This window comes from Eriocheir sinensis, chromosome 28 (assembly GCF_024679095.1).
Source record: "Eriocheir sinensis breed Jianghai 21 chromosome 28, ASM2467909v1, whole genome shotgun sequence".
NCBI lineage: Eukaryota > Metazoa > Arthropoda > Malacostraca > Decapoda > Varunidae > Eriocheir > Eriocheir sinensis.
Window position 1 is genome coordinate 15,310,679 of NC_066536.1, and position 22,484 is coordinate 15,333,162.

General features: G+C 42.5%; 1 long non-coding RNA gene across 1 annotated transcript in view; it reads right to left on the bottom strand.

Moving 5' to 3' along the window:
- Positions 1–22,484, bottom strand: part of LOC127004623 (uncharacterized) — a 102,740-nt gene that overhangs the window by 54,399 nt on the left and 25,857 nt on the right. The window contains exon 2 of the long non-coding RNA XR_007757898.1: positions 1,522–1,557. This is a non-coding gene — a long non-coding RNA (uncharacterized LOC127004623). The remainder of the gene's footprint in view (positions 1–1,521; positions 1,558–22,484) is intronic.

Here is a 22,484-nt window from a genome sequence, read left to right on the forward strand (position 1 = left end):
TACGAAGTCCCTTAATTATGCTCAAGAAATTATGGCTATTAAAACAAACTCATCTAATTGTTTTCACTTTTACCACAAAAAAAAAAAACGCAGCTATTTTACGGTAATCTAATCTTGAAAACGCGAACACTTATAAAGACTAACCAAACTGTTCTCCCTTCCACAGCACCACTAATTGAATGCCGTATTTTAAGTGAATCTGTCTCGTAACTGTTCCATAGAGAGGCGCTAAGGAGTTAAGTCGAAAACAATATGATTTGCATTAAGCTAATTGCACACTAAGTCTTGGAAGAACGAGGCATGTTTTGCTTTCCACTCCTCGAGGCCGGAACGAACCTTAATAAGTTAAAGAGAGTACAGACCACCGGGGTTTCTGACAGCCATCCTCTACAGTGTCCCTCCCTTAGGTTGCCTCGCTCTGCTTGCCTTTTAGTACTCTAGTGAGGGCAAAGTGGCCAGGTTAGTTTAGCCAAGCATATCTTAGTGAGGGCGAGGCGGCCAGGTTAGTTTAGCCAAGCATATCTTAGTGAGGACGAGGCGGCCAGGTTAGTTTAGCCAAGCATATCTTAGTGAGGACGAGGCGGCCAGGTTAGTTTAGCCAAGCATATCTTAGTGAGGACGAGGCGGCCAGGTTAGTCTAGTCCAGAATATCTTAGTGAGGGCGAGGGGGCCAGGTTAGTCTAGTCCAGCATATCTTAGTGAGGGCGAGGGGGCCAGGTTAGTCTAGTCCAGCATATCTTAGTGAGGGCGAGGCGGCCAGGTTAGTTTAGCCAAGCATATCTTAGTGAGGGTGAGGCGGCCAGGTTAGTCTAGTCCAGCATATCTTAGTGAGGACGAGGCGGCCAGGTTAGTCTAGTCCAGCATATCTTAGTGAGGGCGAGGCGGCCAGGTTAGTCTAGTCCAGCATATCTTAGTGAGGGCGAGGCGGCCAGGTTAGTCTAGTCCAGCATATCTTAGTGAGGGCGAGGCGGCCAGGTTAGTCTAGTCCAGAATATCTTGGTGCGTGTTTTCAGGTTTGACATTTTAAGGATGCTGACCAAATTTCTTGATTACGGTAAAGGAAACGTACCAAAGGCGAAATGAAGGTTAATGAGAGTAAAATTCAAGTCTCAGGACGTATCATATTTTGTTCCAGAGGGGTCTGGTGCTCTCCGTTTGAAAGAGTTCACGTCAGACATACGTAAAAAAAATGCTGGAAGAATAAAGGCGACACGCAATTTAGTAACGTTTGAGGGACTCTACTCGATAATGGAGAGAATGAGTCTAAACTTTCATCATTTTCCTGGCCGAGCAATGGTCTTCTTAAGAATTTTTCCCCCTTCAGTTACCCCTAAAAAGCTTCTACCAGAGCCGGCTTTTGTCCATACCCTTTTGTAGTTACGCATTTAGGGATTTTCTTATCTTTACGGGCAAGGAGAAAAACACCTTGAACTGTCGGGTACCATCAGAGCCTGAATAAACGGCTTTCGGAATTCAGACGCCCACATCTACTGTTCCGTGGCAAGAGCTTAGCTGACTTACCTGTGTCGTGTTGCTGCCCCTCGCCCGGCGGCATTTCTGAAAACAAACGAAAATATATTCATTCACAATCCGACAAAAAACTCTATATTTAACAATGAAATGCAGCTTTAAATGATACAATAAAATGACACTATTATGTTTTAGTACTGGGATCTGAGTCATTGAGTGAAGATGTCTATACAGATGAGCTAATGCTATATCTGAATAATGAAACCTCAGAGATACTAAAATACTCATTGTTTAGACTACCATTTTCGGTAAGATATTCATGAAACAAGTTAGTTCACAGTGCGTAGGTGTACATAAATAGAAATAATCTTTAATTTAATATTTCCAAAGTAGATAAAGACATTTCGCTTGTCAACAATTCAACAAGTAAATACGAAAGGTCAGTAAGTTTGAAAAATGTCTCCGGGTACTGATAGCTTAACCCATCGCAGAACTCTTCAATTTCATCAAGTACTCGCGCAATATTTAAAGAACAAAAACAATCGCGGTAAGTCTTCGGCAGGTACGACACACCTATTCTATGCAAACACGTCCGGGAGAAAGCCTTAAATTTATTCAGCACAATCTACACGAGAGGTTTGCCAGCTTTTCAATTGTTGACGCAGCGAAATAGAGAAATCAAGGTCGTGTAGGAAGTAACTCCTTTCATGGGCCAGACGACCTTCTAAGACCGCATCTCTCTCTCTCTCTCTCTCTCTCTCTCTCTCTCTCTCTCTCTCTCTCTCTCTCTCTCTCTCTCTCTCTCTCTCTCTCTCTCTCTCTCTCTCTCTCTCTCTCTTCCTTTCTTTTACCTTTTTCTTTTTTTTCTCATTCTTTCTTTCTTCCTTTCTCTCTTTCTCTTTCTTTCTTCCTTTTCTTCTTTCTCACTTTCCTTTTTATTTTATTTTATTTCTTTTCTCTCTCTCTCTCTCTCTCTCTCTCTTTTACCCTTTTTTCTTTTTTTCTTTATTTTTTATTTTTTATTTCTCTCATTTTTTCTTTCTTCCTTTCTCTCTTTCTCTTTCTTTCTTCCTTCCTTTCTCTCTTTCTCACTTTCCTTTTTATTTTATTTTATTTCTTTTCTCTCTCCTTTCTCTCTCTTTCTTTTTCTTTTTTATTCTCTCTCTCTCTCTCTCTCTCTCTCTCTCTCTCTCTCTCTCTCTCCAGCTCACCATCACTTCATCGTAATCTCTCGCTGTGTTACTTTGCCCTTTCCATATATTTTCAGCCCCCAAGATGTCCCCGTATGATACAGGATGCTGAACATAATCTAGGCTAGGACTTCCCGACCCCCTTTTGCTTCCGGTGGAGGGAACGTAGCGGGAGAGGGACGGAAGGGAAAGGGCGAAAGGAAGGGAGGGAGATAAAGCAGTGGGGGGAGGTGGTGATTGTGGAGGGGGATAAGGGGTGCTGCATGTTACGAGAGTTGGGAAATACAAGATGCCTTCACCTCTTCTAATCTAATCTCTCTCTCTCTCTTACTTTCTATCTCTCTCTCCTCCTCCTCCTCTCGGTTAAGCAATACTAGTCTTAAAGGTTATATGCGTTGCTTTCTTTGATAGTGTTGTTACATAAGAAAACAACAACTCGATTATTTATTTCTTCCTTTTCTTTTCGTTTCTCTATTCATATTTTTCTTTGTGCTTCCTTCCTTCCTCATTTTAGTCTGTCTCTCTGTCTCTCTGTCTCTCTCTCTCTCTCTCTCTCTCTCTCTCTCTCTCTCAAAAGCCTACAAAGGAACATTAATGGTGGGTTGTAGGTGGTTGGAAGGAAAGGGGGGAAAAAAACGGAGGGAGAGGCAGGTTAAGTTTACCATCCAGACGACCCTCAATGCAAAAAAAAGGGGTCTGGATTTCACTCGTAGTAGTAGTAGTAGTAGTAGTAGTAGTAGAGAAAGTGTTAGCAGAAGCAGCCGTACCAGTATAACAGAATTCCCTTCCCAACCAATGATGTAACGGATGGGAAAGAGTTTTATTGGTGGTGGTGGAGGTGGAGGTGGAGATGGGGGGGGTGGGGGTAGCAGTTTTAGTTATGCTGGTGGGGAGGTAAACGCTGATAACCTAAGGGAAAGGCAGTAAAACAAGGTAACTACGAGGAAAAGGAGGAGGAGGAGGAGGAGGAGGAGGAGGAGGAGGAGAGATGGCCAGGTAAGGAGGGATGCCAAGGTGAAGGGGAGTTACCTGGGTGTGTAATTACGGTAAGTCTTCTCGCTGGCGCACCTGAAAAGTGGGGCTAATGGCCATTCCAAGCTGCTAATTACCTCCACTCTAATGGGAATGTACAATTATTACTTTTGCTGCTACTACAACCATCACTACTAATTACTACTATCTCTACCATTACCCCTTCTGGGCCTCTTCGTCTTTCCCCTGCTTCTACTACTACTACTACTACTACTGCTACTACTACTACTACTACTACTACTACTACTACTACTACTACCGAAGTTAGTTTGGTCGAAAAATTACCACAACTTTTAAAATTGTCACAAGTTTCAACATTTGCTACGAGAAAACAAACACACACACACACACACACACACACACACACACACACACACACACACACACACACACACACTGCGTTGACAAATGATGAACTGTGGACGAATTTTACTTTCAAAACAAAACAGAATAAATCACGCAGAAGGGTATTATTAAATGGTCACATCAGATTCGAGATAAGATTAAATAAGTGGGTAAGAGAGCAAAACTTCAGTCGGTGTAGAAACGTAATATACATGATGCGTTGCCGTGTATGATAAGAATGATTTTACTTTACATTATCATCATTATGCTAAGTTGCGTTAATAAGGACTAAGTTTTTTTTTTTTGGGGGGGGGGCAGTTAAAGTTAAGTTGAAAAATTACCACAACTATCAACATTTGCTACGAGAAAAAAATAAAGAAACAAACAATAACACACACACACACACACACACACACACACACACACACACACACACACACACACACACACACACACACACACACACAGTTTCCTTAGCTTAGATAGTGTTTCAGCCCTTTCTCTCAAACACTACGGGTCATACACATCCTCATTTGATAAGGCTTTCCTACATACAGGCTATCGGTATTTCCATGGGTAATTTTATGAGCCTAAGAGAAAACCCCGACTAATCTTCTTTGTGGCTTATGGAAAGATTTTTTTGGGGGGGAACATAGTGATAGTTGGACAAGACTTCTGCACTAGGAATGTGAAAATAAAACCTCACTGGATCACTCTACTACTCTCCTTTGTTGTCTATGGAAATACTCGTTGGGAGGGGGAGCCTAGTGATAGTTTGACAAGACTTCTGCACCATGAATGTGAAAAACACTCATGGGAACTCGACTACCACCACCACTACTACTACTACTACTACTACTGCTCCTTTGTGGCCTTGGGAAATATTTGTGAGAGCCGAAGGGGTCAGAAAACACGGGGGCCAGAGTGCGGTGAGAAAGGCGGGGCAGGTGAAAAAGTGTGTCCAGGTAAGTTGAGGTGAGTGGCGGCCTGGCCCTGCTTCATCCCCGCCCTGCCCTGCCCTTCCCTCCCCAGCCCCGATACCTGCCCGTGTTGGCCTCGGCGGGGTCAAGGGGGGTCACGGGGCCGGGACTGAGGCTGCTACCTTGCATATCAATGACCTCCCTCCCTGCCTCCCTACCTGCTACCTTTCTCCCTCCCTCCCTGCTGTCTTTCCTCCCTCACTACCTTCCTACTTCGCTCCTTTCTCTCTCCTTTCTCTCTTTCTCTTGCGTCTCCCTCTGTTAATTTCTTCTAGTCTCTTTCTCTTCCTCTTCTCTCCTCTTTTCTCAGTCCTTTCCCACTTTTTTTTCTTCTTTTCTTAACTATCTTTCTACTTCTCTCCTTTCTCTCCTCTCTTTCTCTCTTGCGTCTCCCTCTACTCAGTTAGTATCTTTTTCTCTCCCTCTTCTCTCCTCTTTTCTCTGTCCTTTCCCACTATTTTACTTCTTCACTCTTCTAACTTCCTACTTCTCTCCTTTCTCTCTTGCCTCTCCCTTTACTAAGTTCTTCTCTCCTTCTTCTTTTATCTGTTCTTTCCTCCTTCTTTTTTCTTTACTTTTCTATGTATGTCTCTCTCCTTTTATTCTTTTGTGCATTCTCTCTTCCACTCCTCTCTTCACTTTCTCTTTCTCCTCCTCTCTTTTCGTCCCTTTCCTGTTCTTGCCTCATTTCCTCTCTGTTCTATCTACGTGTATCTCTCTCCCTTCTTTCTCTCCTCTCTTTCTTTCTTTCGTTTGTGTTTCTTGAGTTTTATATATTTTCTTTATTTCTTGTCTTCTTTTCTCGTACTTCACAGCACTTCATTTTTTTCTTTATAATCTTTCACTTCTTAACTCCTTTCTTTCTTTCTCTTTTCTCTGTTGGGTTTCTTTTTCTTTAACTTTTCCAGTATATTATGTTTTATTCTTCTGCTTCAAAAATTTATCCTTTAGTTTTCTTTCTTCTTTAACTTTTTTATCGCAGTTCTTACCTTTCTCTCTCTCTCTCTGTATGTATGTCTCTCTCTCTCTCTCTCTCTCTCTCTCTCTCTCTCTCTCTCTCTGCCTGCCTGCCAGTCTGACACAAATACTACTAGACAAAAACTAACTAATGGAAAAGAGAAAAGAGATCAGGTGAAAGTTAACTGGAAAGGAGGAAGAGGAGGAGGGAAAGGGGGATCCTCTCTCTCTCTCTCTCTCTCTCTCTCTCTCTCTCTCTCTCTAGTTGTCGCTTCTTGTATAACATCAACAAGAGCAGAAAAAAAAGAAAAATGATAAGCCACTCGTTCAAAGATTTCGTGAAAGTGAATGAGGAGGAGGAGGAGGAGGAGGAGGAGGAGGAAAGTTGCACCAGAATGAAAGAAAAAAAAAGAAAAGAAAAATAAATAACTCAGAAGACAAAGGAACATAAGCAGCATAATGAGAACAAATGGTGGAAAGGAAGAACACAAACAATAATAACAAGAACAAGAACAAGAGCGAGAGCGAGAGCGAGAGCGAGAGAGAGAGAGAGAGAGAGAGAGAGAGAGAGAGAGAGAGAGAGAGAGAGAGAGAGAGAGAGAGAGAGAGAGAGAGAGAGAGGTAAGAATTGAGGCATATAATCAGAAGAAAAAAAAAGTAGAGGGTAAAATTGAGGCAGAAAATAAATAAAAATAGATAAAAGAAAGGAAGAGTTGAAGAAATGGAGACCCAGAAGAGCGAGAGCGAGAGAGAGAGAGAATTGAGGCATATAATCAGAAGAAAAAAGTAGAGGGTAAAATAAATAAAAATAGATAAAAGAAAGGAAGAGTTGAAGAAATGGAGACCCAGAGAGAGAGAGAGAGAGAGAGAGAGAGAGAGAGAGAGAGAGAGAGAGAGAGAGAGAGAGAGAGAGCAATATACAAAACAATGGCCCAGACAAAGACGCCCAAAAACAAAGCCGCTTCAATGGTCCTCGCAGTGACAGCCGGTTCTTCCTGATTAATGGTCGCTTCTGCCCCTCTTAGTCCCTCCAAAACGCGAACCATTAATGGGCGACACCTCGTAATGGGTCAGCGCGCCGACCATTCGTCACCCATTACCCCCTTCCCTCCCTGCGTTACCACACCATCATCCACAGAACACTGCAATCATCACTTTCAAGCCTAAGACGTTATCTAGTGAAAGTTAGCGTTGAAACTGTCTATTACCGATGTTTTTTTTTATATACTTATGGGTTAGAAGCTTTAATGATCATGGTAAGTGCAATCATCTGGTAACATTGCGAGTCATATCCAAAGCCTTCTCTTCCTCCTTCTCCTCCTGGCTCTCCTCCTTCGCCCAATGTGTTTCCCTAGGCGCATATGCCCTCGCCTTCGTCCTTGGGTGATGAATGGGTTTAATGTAGTCGCCGGGGTGTAGCGAATCAATGGGTTACACTTATGAATGTTGATAAGGCCGAAGGGAAGGTGGGTAGGCTGGTCGAGAGGCTGAGCAGAGAGGGAGTGAGTGTGAGGAGGCTCTTGTTCATCTCCGCTTCACTGGTGTTGGAATCTATGTGGTGAAGTTTATGAAGTGCTGCGATGTGGTTGTTGATTTACTCTATGGCACGAGGGACTAGATCAAAGGGTGAGATATGTATGTGTATGTATGTATGTATGTAAAAGGTGTGTTAAAAGGTTTCAACATTGCGGTAGATTTGGTATTTGAACCTATGTGAAGTTTTTAAGTTCTGCGATGTGGTTGTTGATTTATTTTATGGCACGAGGGACAGGATCGAAGGGTAAGATAAGGTGTTTGTAAAAGGTTTCAACATCACGGTTTTCTTAGTATTTGAACCTATGTCAAGATTATGAAGTACTGAGATGTGATTATATATTTATTTTTACGGTATGAAAGACAGGATTAAGGTGAGGTAAGGTAAGGTAAGGGAAGGTAAGGTAAGGTAAGGCAAGGTAAGGTAAGGCAAGGTAAGGTAAGGTAAGGTAAGGTAAGGTAAGGCAAGGTAAGGTAAGGTAAGGTAAGGTAAGGCAAGGTAAGGTAAGGCAAGGTAAGGTAAGGCAAGGTAAGGTAAGGCAAGGTAAGGTAAGGTAAGGTAAGGCAAGGTAAGGTAAGGTAAGGTAAGGTAAGGTAAGGTAAGGTAAGGTAAGGTAAGGCAAGGTAAGGTAAGGCAAGGTAAGGTAAGGTAAGGTAAAGGTGGGTGGGCAAGGTGGGTAAAGGTAAGGTATAAGGTAAGGTAAGGTAAGGTAAGGTAAGGCAAGGTAAGGTAAGGCAAGGTAAGGTAAGGTAAGGTAAGGTAAGGTAAGGCAAGGTAAGGTAAGGTAAGGTAAGGCAAGGTAAGGTAAGGTAAGGTAAGGTAAGGCAAGGTAAGGTAAGGTAAGGTAAGGTAAGGCAAGGTAAGGTAAGGTAAGGTAAGGTGTATGTAAAAAGTTTTAACATCTCCGTTTTACTTCACACCATTTTTATTTTTTCAACCTCTCTTTTTAACTCCTTTCTTTCTTCTTTCAACTGCATTTCCTATTTTTTAACTCTTCGGTTCTTCTGCCTTGATATTTATTCCTACCAAGCGAAGAGTTTTTTTTTATATACATCTTCCACACTCTCCAGCATCTCTTTGTTAGCGCATTACATCTTTTCGAGGCATAAATAACAATCTCCCACGTCAAAGCTTCCTTAAATACTGAGTTTATTGTAAATTACCGACAAACCAAAGTTATTATCTATATTTTCTACACTTGCAATCCGCGCGCAGCTGCATGGCTATTCATTAAATCTTCGCTGCCCACGTATTGCCTCTTTCAAGTGTTGCCGCAGCTGTTCATTTACCTGATAATTGTTAACAAGCACGAACAGGGCAGGTGAGCGGGTACTGTTGATATCCGCGTCTGAATCTGTGATGGTTTCGAAAAGAAGTTATTTCAAAAAGGCTTTCACGCATTACCCTCTGAAATCGATCTGTCTATTTGCGTTTGTCTATCTGTCTGTCTGTCTGTCTATCTATCAAACTGCCTGTCACCAAAGCCTTCCATCCATCCACCTATCTATCTATCTATCTATTTATCTATCTATCTATCTATCTACTTATTTATCTATCTTTCTGTCTATATCTATTTGCTTAACGCCTAAGTCTTTCATCTTTATCTATCTATCTGCCTAACATTTAAGCCTTCCATCTGTCTATCTATCTATTTATCTATCTAGCTATCTATATATCTATCTATCAATCCATCCATCCATCAATCTAGCTGTCTATCCGCCTGACACCAAAGCCTTCCAGTCCTACCGTGAGTGACGCAACGCAGCTCAAATCAAGGCGAGCGAGTCACAGGTATAAGCGCCTTAAAATCAAGCCCACAAACAGGCACCTAAGCTTTCCATCCATCCAGCCAGTCCTCCTTCCGTGACGCAACACCAGGAGGAGGAGGAGGAGGAGGAGGGGGAGAGGGCGTTACAGGTCTTTGCTCTTCATTAAGGGAGTGACGAGCTTGTGGTGGCGGTGATGAAAATGGTCTTGTGGGTTAATGTCAGGTTTGGAAACTTTCACTTCGGATGCATAATGAATTGATCGCATTGGGAAGTTGATGCGGATTTTCTACCACTGTCTTTCCCCTTTTTCCATTTTCATTCATTTTTTTGTTTACCTTTCTGTAACTCATGCATTCGTGTTTTTAAGTCCTTTTAGTCTCTCTCTATCTATCTATCCCTCTATTTATCTATCTATCTATCTCCTTATTTTTTTCTTATTTCCTTATGTTCTTCCTCTGGTTTTGTGTATTTTTGTCTCTTCCTGGTTATTTTCGCATTTTTCCTTCCCCTTGCTCGCTTGCTCTCTCACTCTCATGACCTACCTCAGTGCTTGGAGCTGGTTATTTTCATTATTATTACTCGCTTGACTGTTTGACTTGACTGACTGGCTGACTCTCTCTTTTCCATCGTTCTCTCTTTCTATCTATGGATCTCTTATCGTCTTTTGCATATCGTCTCAGGTAGATAGACTGATTAAGAAACGGACAATGCCATTTTTTTCTTTCCTTTGCCATTCAACATATAGATAAAACTCTCTCTCTCTCTCTCTCTCTCTCTCTCTCTCTCTCTCTCTCTCTCTCTCTCTCTCTCTCTCTCTCTCTCTCTCTCTCTGTGGGCATAACTAGTTGCTATGCCTTTTCCTTTCCTTCGTTATCATACATAGAGATAAAACTCTCTCTCTCTCTCTCTCTCTCTCTCTCTCTGTGTGTGTGTGTGTGTGTGTGTGTGTGTGTGTGTGTGTGTGTGTGTGCATAACTAGTTACTATGCCGTTTGTTATCATACATATAGATAAAACTCTCTCTCTCTCTCCCGGTGTTGAGCTAACGAGTGACGGTGAAAAACAGGTCGTCCAAATAAGCTGCCGTGGACGCATCATGAATCTTCGCCGCTGCAGCCACGACGGCGAGGCGGATCGAGGGCCTGATAAGTCTTTCCGGGAGTCTGCAGCGGCGGCGGCGGGGGCAAGGAAGGGAGCTATACTTTGCCGCCACAAGGTCGCCCCGTCACCGCACCGCCTCACGCACGGCTAGCACTGAGGTAAGGTCATGGTGTACGGCGTCTATTGGAAGGGTTGTGTGCCGGCAAGGTCGCCCCGAAAAGACAAGACACGTGATTTGATTGAGGAATGAATGGAATGTCTTGGATTTGGATTTTCTTTTATTCTGTTTAGGCTTTAAGGAGAACTACGTTTTTTTATTCGAGAAAAGATTACAAGGTTACGATTTTTTTTTTTTTTGGTTTAAGCTCGATTCTTATGAACGAATGAATAAAAAAAAACAATGGTAGAATAGTGTATTTTATTTGAGAATGGAAAAAGCGGGTGTCATTTTTCTTATATTTTGCTTTACATTTAATTTTTATGGACGAGTGAATAAAACACAAGGGCGAAATACTACATTCTATTAGAGAAGGGGAAAACAACATGACCATTTTTCTTATTTTTTGCTTCATACTAAATCCTCACGAACGGATGAATCTAAAACAAGGATATTAAAAGGAAGAAGGAAGAAGAAATGTTTTGGTGTTATGGTACGGCTTTCATACATTAATTTGACCTGTTAGATAAAAGAATATTTGCCTACGATTTTTCATGTTTTGTTATATACCCTAAGAGTTTACGAAGGAGGAATATCTAAACAAGAATATTGCAAGGAAGGAGAGATAGCATGCAAGGAACTGGGTATTATTTCCTGTTTGCTCCAGAAAAAAAAAACTAGATCACAATAGTTATAGGTTTGGTTTTACTTCAACTCGGACTAAAGATGAATATTGAGTGAGGAAGGTTTAAACAAAGTACTAAAGGGTATATTTTTTAGCTCCGTGGTTACTTTATGGGTTGAGGGTTCTATGGGTGGGCATGAATATTCAGCCCTATGGTAATGCCCTCTTGTTACTGCGCGTTAATCAGCGTGGAAAGGAATATTTCAAATCTGTCACTTCGCTGGTAAACGGGGCGATGAGATGGTCAGCGAGCCAGTCAGTCAGTTAGTCAATGGGTAAGTCAAGTCAGTCAGTCACTCAGCCAACAAGTCAGTAAACCAGTCAGTCAGTTAGTCAATGGGTAAGTCAAGTCAGTCAGTCACTCAGCCAACACGTCAGTAAGCCAGTCAGTCAGTTAGATACGGATAGCCCTAGTTTCTTAGTCAGTTATTCAGTCAGTTAGTCTACGCAGTCAGTTATCAAATCATTCATTCAGTCAGTCAACACGTCAGTAAGCCAGTCAGTCAAGCAGTCAGTTAGATACGGATAATGCCAGTTTTTTAGTCAGTCAATCAGTCAATAAGTCTACTTAGTCAGTTAGCAAACCATTCATTCATTCAGTCAATCAGTCAGTCAGTCAGTTAGATATTTAGTCAATCAGTTAATCAATCAAATAGTCATTCAGTCAATCAATCAGTTATTTAGTCAGTCAGTCAGTCTTTCAGTTAGTTAGCAAGCCACCCAGCCAGTCCATCAGTTAGTCAAGTAGTCAGTTAATTATCCCATTCAGCCAGTCACTCATCCAGCCTATCAGATATGGAAGCAGTTAGTCAGCCAGTCACTCAGCCAGCCAGTCAGTCAGTCAGTCACCCAGCCAATCAAACCGTAAAGTCACCCCCGGTAGGTAGAACAGCTTAGGCGTGACAGGGGTAGAACATTTCACTTCTTTATCCATCAAAACTTCTCTTTATAAACGAAAGGCGCGGGTGATTTATGCTCGGCTGCCTGAGTAATGGGCGGGCATTAAAAGGCAATGATTTCTTAATAAGGCAATTCATCTCAGCAGCCAGCAGGTCGGGGGGGCGAAGGGGCGAGGGAGAGGGGAGTGAGAGGGGGGCGAACAGGGCACTCCTCGGCGACTGATTAATGGGCCAAGGTTATGATTTATGTCACCCTTCAGGACAACCGCAGCGGGAAGGGTTCTGAGCAGCCTCCCGCGAGTATACAAAGCAGCAAGCCCAGTGAGTGGCGTGTATTCCGGTTGCAGGTCGAAGGGAATTACATCGTTAGTGCCGGGAAGGGTGAAGGGAAGGGTACGAGATGAAGTTTTCTGGAGGGTTATGAGTTAGAAAATTAAAGGGAAATGAGTGTGCGAAGGCCAGTGAGTTCAGAATGCATTGAGATTACGGGTTTCTCAGGGAAGAGGTGAGATGTTGGGTTAATTTTTTTACAACAAAAGAGTCGGAACAAGGGCAACAAAAAGAGTGTAGAGAAAAAAAAAAAAAAAAAAACGCTACTTGCCGCTCCCACAACAGATGATAGTATAGAGTAGCCAAAAGAGAGATCAATTTCGGGTGGAGAGGTGTCTTGATACTTCAGGGTTGTTACTTAGAAAATTGAAGTTTGTGCGAGTGTGCGAAGATGAGAGTCCAGGGAGTTGGGAATGCACTGGACTTGCAGGTTTTGAAGGGAAGAGGTGCGATATCAGTTTTTCCAGATTGTTATTAGTGCAAGACGTTTATGGCCGTGGGTTTTTTAAAGGTGACAAGGCGTTGCAAATCCACAGTCATTTCTCCATCAGGTTACAATAATTACAAGTTGAGCAAGTTGTGCGTCAAGGAATTACGGGATTAAAGGTCTCAGGGATAATTGGTCAACCGAAAGAGCAGTGATTAGCGGGATTTTTTGTTATTATTTATTCTTGCCCTCGAGTTTCTTCCTTAACTGTTAAAGAAGTGAAATATGACGGGTTGTTTAGAGTCAGTCATGTTCGCAAACTAAATAATTACAAGCTCGAAAATTTTACAAACATGACTAAGTTAACATTTTTGGTGATTTATTATTTAAGGGTTCAAGGGTAACATGACCTTTAAAGTGCAACTAATCACGAGCCCATCAAGTTAAAAGCTGAAGGTATTACATGGGTGAGTGTTACATGGTATATCATAAGGGACGAAGGCTAGTGACTGTGATTGCTGTATGGTTTTGCTTGTTTTCATATTGCTTCGCGTTTTGAGATGGGATTATCTTAGTCCAGTATTACATGGCTGAGTGTTACATGGGACACTAAGGGATGGATGCTGCTGACTGTGATTGCTGTATGGTTTTGTTCGTTTTCATATTGTTTAACGTTTTGAGATGAGATTAATTTAGGCCAGTATTATAACACGCTCTTGGCTCTCGCATCAAATATTTTCAAAGCCCCAAAAAGATTTAAGTCGGGTTTTAATGACTTATATTTCACGTTCATGGTGTAGAAGTCTCGTTAAACTACACCTCGGCTCATAAAACTACCCCATGAAAATACCCAAAACATCTACAAAATCCTAATCAAATGTGGGTGTCTAAGCCCCTAAATGTTTGAGAATATGGGCCTACCTTTGTCAAACTATCACTACGCTCATAAAACTACCCATGAAAATACCCACAACATCTACGAAATCATCATCGTATGTGGGTGTCTAAGCCCTTAAATGTTTGAGAATATGGGCCTAGCCTTGTCAAACTATCACTAGGTTCATAAAACTACCCATAAAAATACCCACAACATCTACGAAATCCAAATCAAATATGGGTGTCAAAGTCTCGAAATGTTTGGGAATATGGGCCTAACTCTGTCAAACTATCAATAGGTTCATGAAACTACCCATGAAAATACCCACAACATCTACAAAATCCTAATCAAATGTGGGTGTCTAAGCCCCTAAATGTTTGAGAATATGGGCCTAACTCTGTCAGACTATCACTAGGCTCATAAAACTACCCATGAAAATACCCACAACAACCTCCACGAAAGCCTAAGAAAACGTGGGTGTATAAGCCTTGAAATGTTTGAAAATATGGACTTAGTAACTTGCATGGCTGACTGTACCGTTGCAAAGAGAGAGAGAAGAGAGAGAGAGAGAGAGAGTGTGTGTCTGTGAAGGAACAAAGCAAATAACAATACAGGTTTACAGGGTCTGGCGGCGAGTCCAATAACTTATAAGCTGCATATGCATGCGACGGAGCTCCTCCCTGACGGACTGAGGGGGGCGGGGAGGGGGAGGGGTGAGGGGGTGGAGGGGGGCGCTACTACTACTACAACCTGGCGGGTCCGTCCGAGTCAGGTGAGGGCGCAAGTTCATTAGAGATAACAGCAGGTGACTTCGCGGCGGCCGGTCCTGCTGTCGATGGCGGCCGAGTGAGCGCTCTTTAAGGCGCTGGTAATTATTAAGGCGGTGGTGGTGGTGGTGGTGGTGAGGGTGGTGGTGGTGGTCGCGGGAGTCGTTATTGCTATTGTTTTGATAATGAAGATATGTTGTTGTTGTTGCTGTTCTTGTTGTTGTTGCATAGACTGTGATGGTGAAATAAGGGGTAGTAGTAGTAGTAGTAGTAGTAGTAGTTAGTAGTGGTAGTAGTAGTAGTAGTAGTTAGTAGTATTGGTATTAGTATTAGTAGTAGTAGTAGTAGTAGTAGTTGTAGTAGTAGTAGTAGTAGTAGGGTAGACGCGTTAAATGAAAGGGGAGGTTTAGTATAATATAAGGAAACAATAGTAGTAGTAGAAGCAGTGGTGATAATGGTAGCTGGTGATAGTAGTAGTAGTAGCAGTAGTAGTAGTAGTAGTAGTAGTAGTAACAATAGCAGTCGTAGTAAAATGAGCAATATAAGTTATTTCCGGGCATAAAAAAAAGAAATGTCATCAAAGTGAAATTCATCCAATCTCAATCTTTAACTACACAAATTCTTTACATGGTTCGCTAGTGCACAAGAACTTCCACAATACTAAAGACAACAGTAAAGATAAGATACTACTACTACTACAACTCCTCCTCCTCCTCCTCCTCCTCCTCCTCCTACTACTACTACTACTACTACTACTAACAAAGAAAAACACCAACAAAAAATACCAGCCACAACGATACACATTATTTCCGAAGGCGTGTTTAAGGAGCGGAAACCATAATTATCTTCGGTGAACACAAACTAATGTCTTCGCTGCATACTATTACTTTCCTCTATCTGCACCTTTCCCTCCTGTCCGTCCACCTGTCAGTTTGTTTAATTGCCTGTCTCTTCCTCCGTCTGTTGGTAGGTTTGTCTCGACCTCTCTTTGTCTTTCTCTGTCTGTCTGTCTGTTTATCTGTCTGTCTGTCTGTCTGTTTGTCTGTCTCTCTGGTTTTCTGTTTATCTGTCTGTGTTTCTGTCTGTGTGTGTGTTTGTTTGTGTGTCTGTCTGTTTTGTTTTCTCTCTCTCTCTCTCTCTCTCTCTCTCTCTCTCTCTCTCTCTCTCTCTCTCTCTCTCTCTCTCTCTCTCTCTCTCTCTCTCTCTCTCTCTCTCTCTCTCTCTCTCTCTCTCTCTCTCTCTCTCTCAAAAGGAAGACAGCATCGAAGTAAAAATCTCCCAACGCAAAGCAATTTGTTCTGGTCACTCACCTGTGTCAGGCACGCGCCGCCAGGTGAGGAGGGGAGGTGGGTGAAGTAGGGGGGAGGAGAGATGAGGTGAGAGGGGGTGAAGAAGGGAGGGGGGAGAAAGGGCGGGAAGGGGTGGGAGGGGAAGAGAGAGGGACTGAAAGGGAGGAGGGGGAGAGGAGTAAGGATAGAAGGGAAGGAGGGACGGAGGGAGGAAAGAGAAGAAAAGTGAAAATTATGAAAGTGAGGTGAGACGAAAATGTGAAGAATGGAAAGTGTGGAATCATATATACAATGAGGAGCAGGCAACGGAAAGGTGTTGAATTATAACGAGGCTGATCTGGAGCTTACTAAATTGCCTGACTTAACATCATAAATCTTTGTGATTTGTTACATAAGTCAGGCATTTAGTAAACTCCACATCTGATTACAACATTTGATGTAAGCACGCGATGTTGGTACTTTTCGCACGTTACTACTGCATCGTGTAAGTTGTTCTAATGGCGGATGACTCAATTCGAGTAAAAAAAAAAAAAAAAAAAAACCATCTGCCGGTATCTGTATCGCATCACTTTGCTTGAATCGGCAGGCATTACATTTGTTTGTTTGGTTGTTGTGGAGATAAAAAAATCTTCTTGTAACCGACGTAGCAGAACATGTCTAGGCACTGGAATACGTGTATGAAGTCCCTTAATTCGTAGTCGTTTCTTTAGCAGCGTAAAAAAGTGAGAAGCTCGACTCGTTCTTCATACGGCTGTCGCCTCAACGACTTAAGGCGCATCGCTGCACTCTTTAGTGATTCCATGTCCTCGTAACTAGGGACCACAGCTGTGCCGCGTATTCCAGGCGATGACTCACAAACGAGATATGCAAAGATAACGTTACTCCTGGTGTCTTAGACTCAGTCCCTCGCGATTAACTCGAGAACAATGCTCTGTATGCTTCAGGTCACCCCTGGTAACCCCGAGACTCTATTCCTATTGCGCGATCTTCACATGCTTCCTACCACGCTGCAGGTATGGTAACGGTTTCTGGGCCCAAAGGACATGACTTTACATTTGTGAAGGTTGAAGAACATTTGCCACTTTTAAAATCACTAGAAAATTTACTGAAGGTCTTTATGGATGATTTTGCAGTCGGTCGTCTTGTGGGTCTCCTCTCCCAATAAATTTCGATGGGGAGAATTTCAGTCCAATTTCTAAGTCGCTCAGAATGAAGTGTTCGTTCCCCTTCACGTCCTCTTCCTCGTCCTCTCAGTGCGATTCTCAATAAGGCCACGCCCACGAGAGGAACGAACACACACACACACACACACACACACACACACACACACTTACCCCCCTTCTTCCATCCCTCCCCCTATCTCCCGCCCCCCCCACACACATACACACATTTCAAAACCTCATGCGTCTGTGGCTGCAACTAGAATTACCTGTGAAAATAGACGTCTGAGCCCCTTTATCACCTCGCGCGCAACTATATACGAGAGTTTAATGCGTCGACAGCTTCCCGGAAAATTGAAAACGTCGGAGCAACGAATAAACACGGACGGAATTATGGGTTAGCGCGCGGGGCCTGTCAGGTGTTCGAGTCCCCGCCACTGAATACATGCATAAGTAAGCGAGTGAGTGGTGTGTGTGTGTCTGTAGGTCCGTGCGTGGGTTCCTCTGCCTGTGTTCCTTTCCTCAGAAGCTCCCCTTCCTGTTACTCAACCGTGCACTCTCTTCTCTTCTCCTCTCCTCTTCTCTCCTTTCCTTTCCCTCTCTTTCTTAATTCTTCCTCCGCTTTGCTTCTGGTTTCGTTTTTTTTTTGGCTTCTCCGGTTATTAACTCTCTTCTTCTCTCCTTTCTCTCTCTCTCTTCTTCCTCTGCGTCTCTCCTACGTCCTCTCTTTCTTAGGTTTCTTGTGATTGCTACCTACTCTCTACTCTCTTCTTCTCTCTCTCTCCATTCTTATTCTGGTTTTCTCTTAATTTCTTCCTTCCTTAGTGTCCTTCCATTACTCATCCAATTCTCTCTCCTTTCCTCTCTCCCTCTTCTTTCTTCTTGTATTCTCCTTTTAGTCTCTTTTCAAGTCTTCCGTTATTATCCACTCTTCTTTCCTCTCTTCTTCTCTGCTCCCGTTACCTCTCTCTCCTTTCCTCTCTCTTTCCTTCTCTTTTCTCCCTCTCTTCTCCTTATACTTCCTTCCCTTGTTAGTCTTCCTCCGTTAGTCATTCACTCTCCTTTCCTCTCTTCCTCCTCCTCTGCTTCTCTACTCCCGTTACCTCTCTCTCTCCTTTCCTTCTCCTTTCTTCCTCTCTTCTCCTTATACTTCCTTCCTTTCTTAGTCTTCCTCCGTTAGTTACTCCCTCTCCTTTCCTCTCTCTCTTCTTCCTCCTCTGCTCCTCTTCTCCCGTTACCTGCCTTTTCCTTGCCTTGCTTCTCCTTATGCGTGTTTCTACTCTAAGGCTGTTGCTGTTAGTTACTCTCTCCTCCCCTCTCTCTCTCTCCCTCCATCATCAGTTCGTATATCTTCACGAACTCCTTTGTCCTCACCTTCCCCTTATTTGCGCATCTCCTCACTTCAGATTCTTCATTCACGGTCTTCATCTTTCTAAACGGTAACTATAATATATTTAGTTGGTTATATAAGACAGTATCTCCTCTTTTCTCTCTTCTTCCTTCACTTTCCTTCTTCAATTTCTTCCCTCACGATCGTTCTCCTCTCTACATTATTTTGAACATTCTTTACATTTTTGCTCTTTTAGCATTTTTTCTTCTTATTCCTTGTGTGTGATTTAATATGTCTTGTTTTCCTAATCTCTCTCTCTATCTCTTCCTCCTCTATACTTACATTTTCTTACACCTCTCTCTCTTCCTCCTTTTTACATTCTCCTTTATCCCTTTAACTCATTCTTTTTTCTCGTATAATTTATCACTTACTCATAAAATTTCGAACACTATATTTTGATTTTATTCTCTTCTTTCTTTCCCTTGAGTTGTTGTGCTCTTGATATTTTTCGCTCTCTTTTCTTCGCATTCAAATAATTCTTTTTCTTATATATTTTTTTTATTTCTCAGGCACTCTTCACATAATCTCTCCATCCACTTCTATACTTCTTCCTTCACTCCTTTTTGTTCTCCCTCACCCTGGACTTATTAATTCTTACGTCACCTTCTTTTACCCTCCAATCCATATGCTCTCTCTTCCCATCAACAAGCTTTTCCTTCTACACCGTGATAATATTAAAGACCTCTCCATCCACTTTTATATTCTTTCCTTAACTCCTCTTTGTCTTCCCTCACCCTGGACTTCTTACATTCACCTCTCCTTTACCCTTCCATCCTTATGCCCTTCTTTCCCTTTCCACAAGCTTTCATTTCTCAAACGTGATGATTTTAAAGACTTCTCCATAATTTCCGATACTCTTTCCTTCACTCCGATAGGCTTTCCCTCACCCTGGACTTCTTACACCCACCTCTCCTTTAACCTCACAGCCAAATGTCCTCCTTTCTCTATCAATTAGCTGTCCCTTCTCTCTCATGCTCCTTGTAATGGTCTAGGTAGGCGTGGCAGTGGGTATGGAAGGGGGGGAGAGGGCGAGGGGTTGTGGGCGTGGTTGTGGGTGTGGTTATGGGGGGGGCTTCTGACACTACACAGGTTGCCAAAGTAAAGTTCGATAACGGAGGAAGGTTTTCGAAGTGTGGTTATATTAACGTGACTGATTATTCTCTCTCTCTCTCTCTCTCTCTCTCTCTCTCTCTCTCTCTCTCTCTCTCTCTCTCTCTCTCTCTCTCTCTCTCTCTCTCTCTCTCTCTCTCTCTCTCTCTCTCTCTCTCTCTCAATTTTCTTTTTATCTATAACCTAACCAGACTCTTTTATTCTTTTCCTGTTTACAATTACTTTCTTCGGATGTCTGAATTTATTGCTTTTTCTCATTGGTGTGTTGTTGTTGTTGTTGTTATCTCTCTCTCTCTCTCTCTCTCTCTCTCTCTCTCTCTCTCTCTCTCTCTCTCTCTCTCTCTCACCTCGGAGCGACCTAATGGAGGCGGGAGTCACTACGCAGCCTCCCCGACCCCCGCGCCTCACCTGCCCTAATGATACACGTGACTAATTACCTGCGTGTTACCTGCGCGAGATATCATCAGGTGAGTTATCCCGGGAAATATATCGCGAAGGTAAGGGAGAGAGAGAGAGAGAGAGAGAGAGAGAGAGAGAGAGAGAGAGAGAGAGAGAGAGAGAGAGAGAAACTGGCAAATGGAAATATAATGATGCATAAATTTATTCATAAGCTACTTGCAAAAAAAAAAAAAAGTTAAATGGGAAAAGGAAAGAGAAGAGCACGAGACGATGTACAGGTAGATGATTAAAATATAGATAACTATAGAAGGTTGAAAAGGCTGATGACAAGGTGTGGAGAGGAGCGAGAGGAAGATTAAAGATGAATGAAGGATTGAAAGATAAAGAAGAGGCAACAAGAAATTTAGAGCAGAAAAACGAGTAAAAGAAGTAAACAAGAGAAAATGGATTGTGGAAAAGCAAAAGCAAAAATGAGATTAGATAAAAATGAACAGTGACAATGAAAGCAAAAACAGTGAAAGTCTGGAGAAAGGTGAAAAAATAAAAGTCTGGAGGATAATTATAGGTAAAGCTGTGCACCTTTTTTTTGTCAATGAAACAACAACAACAACAACAACCACAAAAAACTGAATAAACAACAAGAGCAACATTACGAGCAGCAACAACAACAACAACAACAAAACAGTATATTCAGACGTTCGTAAAAAAAAAATAATAAAATAGAAAAAATGTCTGGTTAGGGTTTAGAAGGAATGACAGACGATGAAAAAGACAAAATACAAATATATATATATATATATATATATATATATATATATATATATATATATATATATATATATATATATATATATATATATATATATATATATAAAATAGCGTGACATATGAATAGGCGAGTTGGTCCTCTCTTGGAATGGTTTTTTTTTGCTCCTTTTTGTTTGTTTTCTAACCTATTCATAGCGAGTGTCCAAAAATATTAAGTTTCTTACACCAATTTATCTTTCTGTGTGTGTGTGTCTGGTTTGCCTTCTGTATGCGAGTCTTTGTCTGTCTCTCTGGATTATATGTTTGTTTGTGTGTGTCTGTGTGTGTCTGTTGGTTTGTCTGTTGATCTGCCTGTCTGTCTGTCTGTTTGTTTCTGTCTGTTTGTTCATCGGTCAGTTTCCCTATCTCTCATACACACACACACACACACACACACACACACACACACACACACACACACACAGACACAAATACACACACACACACCGACCCTCCCCAGCCACACTCACACACACACACACACACACACACACACACAACCCTACCTCCCCCCCCCCCCCCACACACACACACACATCCTCTCCCCCCCCCATAACTACCCCGCCCACCACCACACAGACACACACGCAGTACACACAACCACACAACACCTAACTGACCGCCGCCGCTGCCGTGTGCCTCCGCGGGTCATGCATCAAGGCACGGCACATCAGGTTACGAATGCGATGCCATTTAGATAGAAAGGAGAGGGCCGCTCGCGTGACAAAGGGGCGTCCATTAGCTTCCATTGTTAATATAGATGGGTTAATGGGCGATATAAACTACCTGCCAGCCATGAGGAGAGAGGTGGAAAAGAGGAGAGGAAGGATAAGGAAGGGGACGAGACGGGCGCAGGCGAGGTGGAAGAAGGTGACTAATTTTGACAAGTGTGTGTTATCTCTTCGTCCGGCAGTGAGAGGGGTGAGTGATTGCGAGGGTGAGAGAGCGAGAGAGTGCGCAAGAGTGAGAGAGAGGCAGGCACACTGATTCATACTTACACACATTAACAAACACACACACATTCACACACAAACAGAAACTAATAAAATCAAGTTCACACCCACACACTAACACACACACACACACACACACACACACACACACACACACACACACACACACACACACACACACACACACACACTGACCAAACTACATCAAAGCGGCGGCTAAACAGGTATTATAGGTATAGACAGAATCTTGCGAGAGAGAAAGTTCAGGATTCCTACACGCAATATGAAAGAAAAATCAATTAAGATGCAAAAGGTAAGGTGAGTTTCCCTTCCAGACAGGTGCGTTGATTAACCTTCTCCTTGATTACAGGTGGGTCACGACAGGGGGATTAGGACACACCGACGCTTGTAGAGTTGCACCACCCTTAGCAGCAATATACACCTTTGCTAAGAGAATAAGAATCGAGTGAATAAACGCAAATATATGTAGACACGAAAAGCAAATTTGCATCTTATATCTGCTTCTTGTTAAGGTGTAATGTGTTTGTGTGTGTGTGTGTATTCTTAAGTCAGGCGATTCACATACATGCTTTGAAACACACACACACACACACACACACACACACACACACACACACACACACACACACACACACACACACACACTATTATCAGTACACTTCGAGACACTCACGCGATTCTTATCTTTTTCCTTACGTGGAGGAGAAAGGATGGCGAGAGGGAGGGAAGGAGGGAGGGAGGGAGGGATAGGAAGGAAAAGGAGATGGGCGAAAGAGAGAGAGAGAGGGAAACAAAAGAACAGAAAGAAAATATATATATGAAATCCATGTTATTAC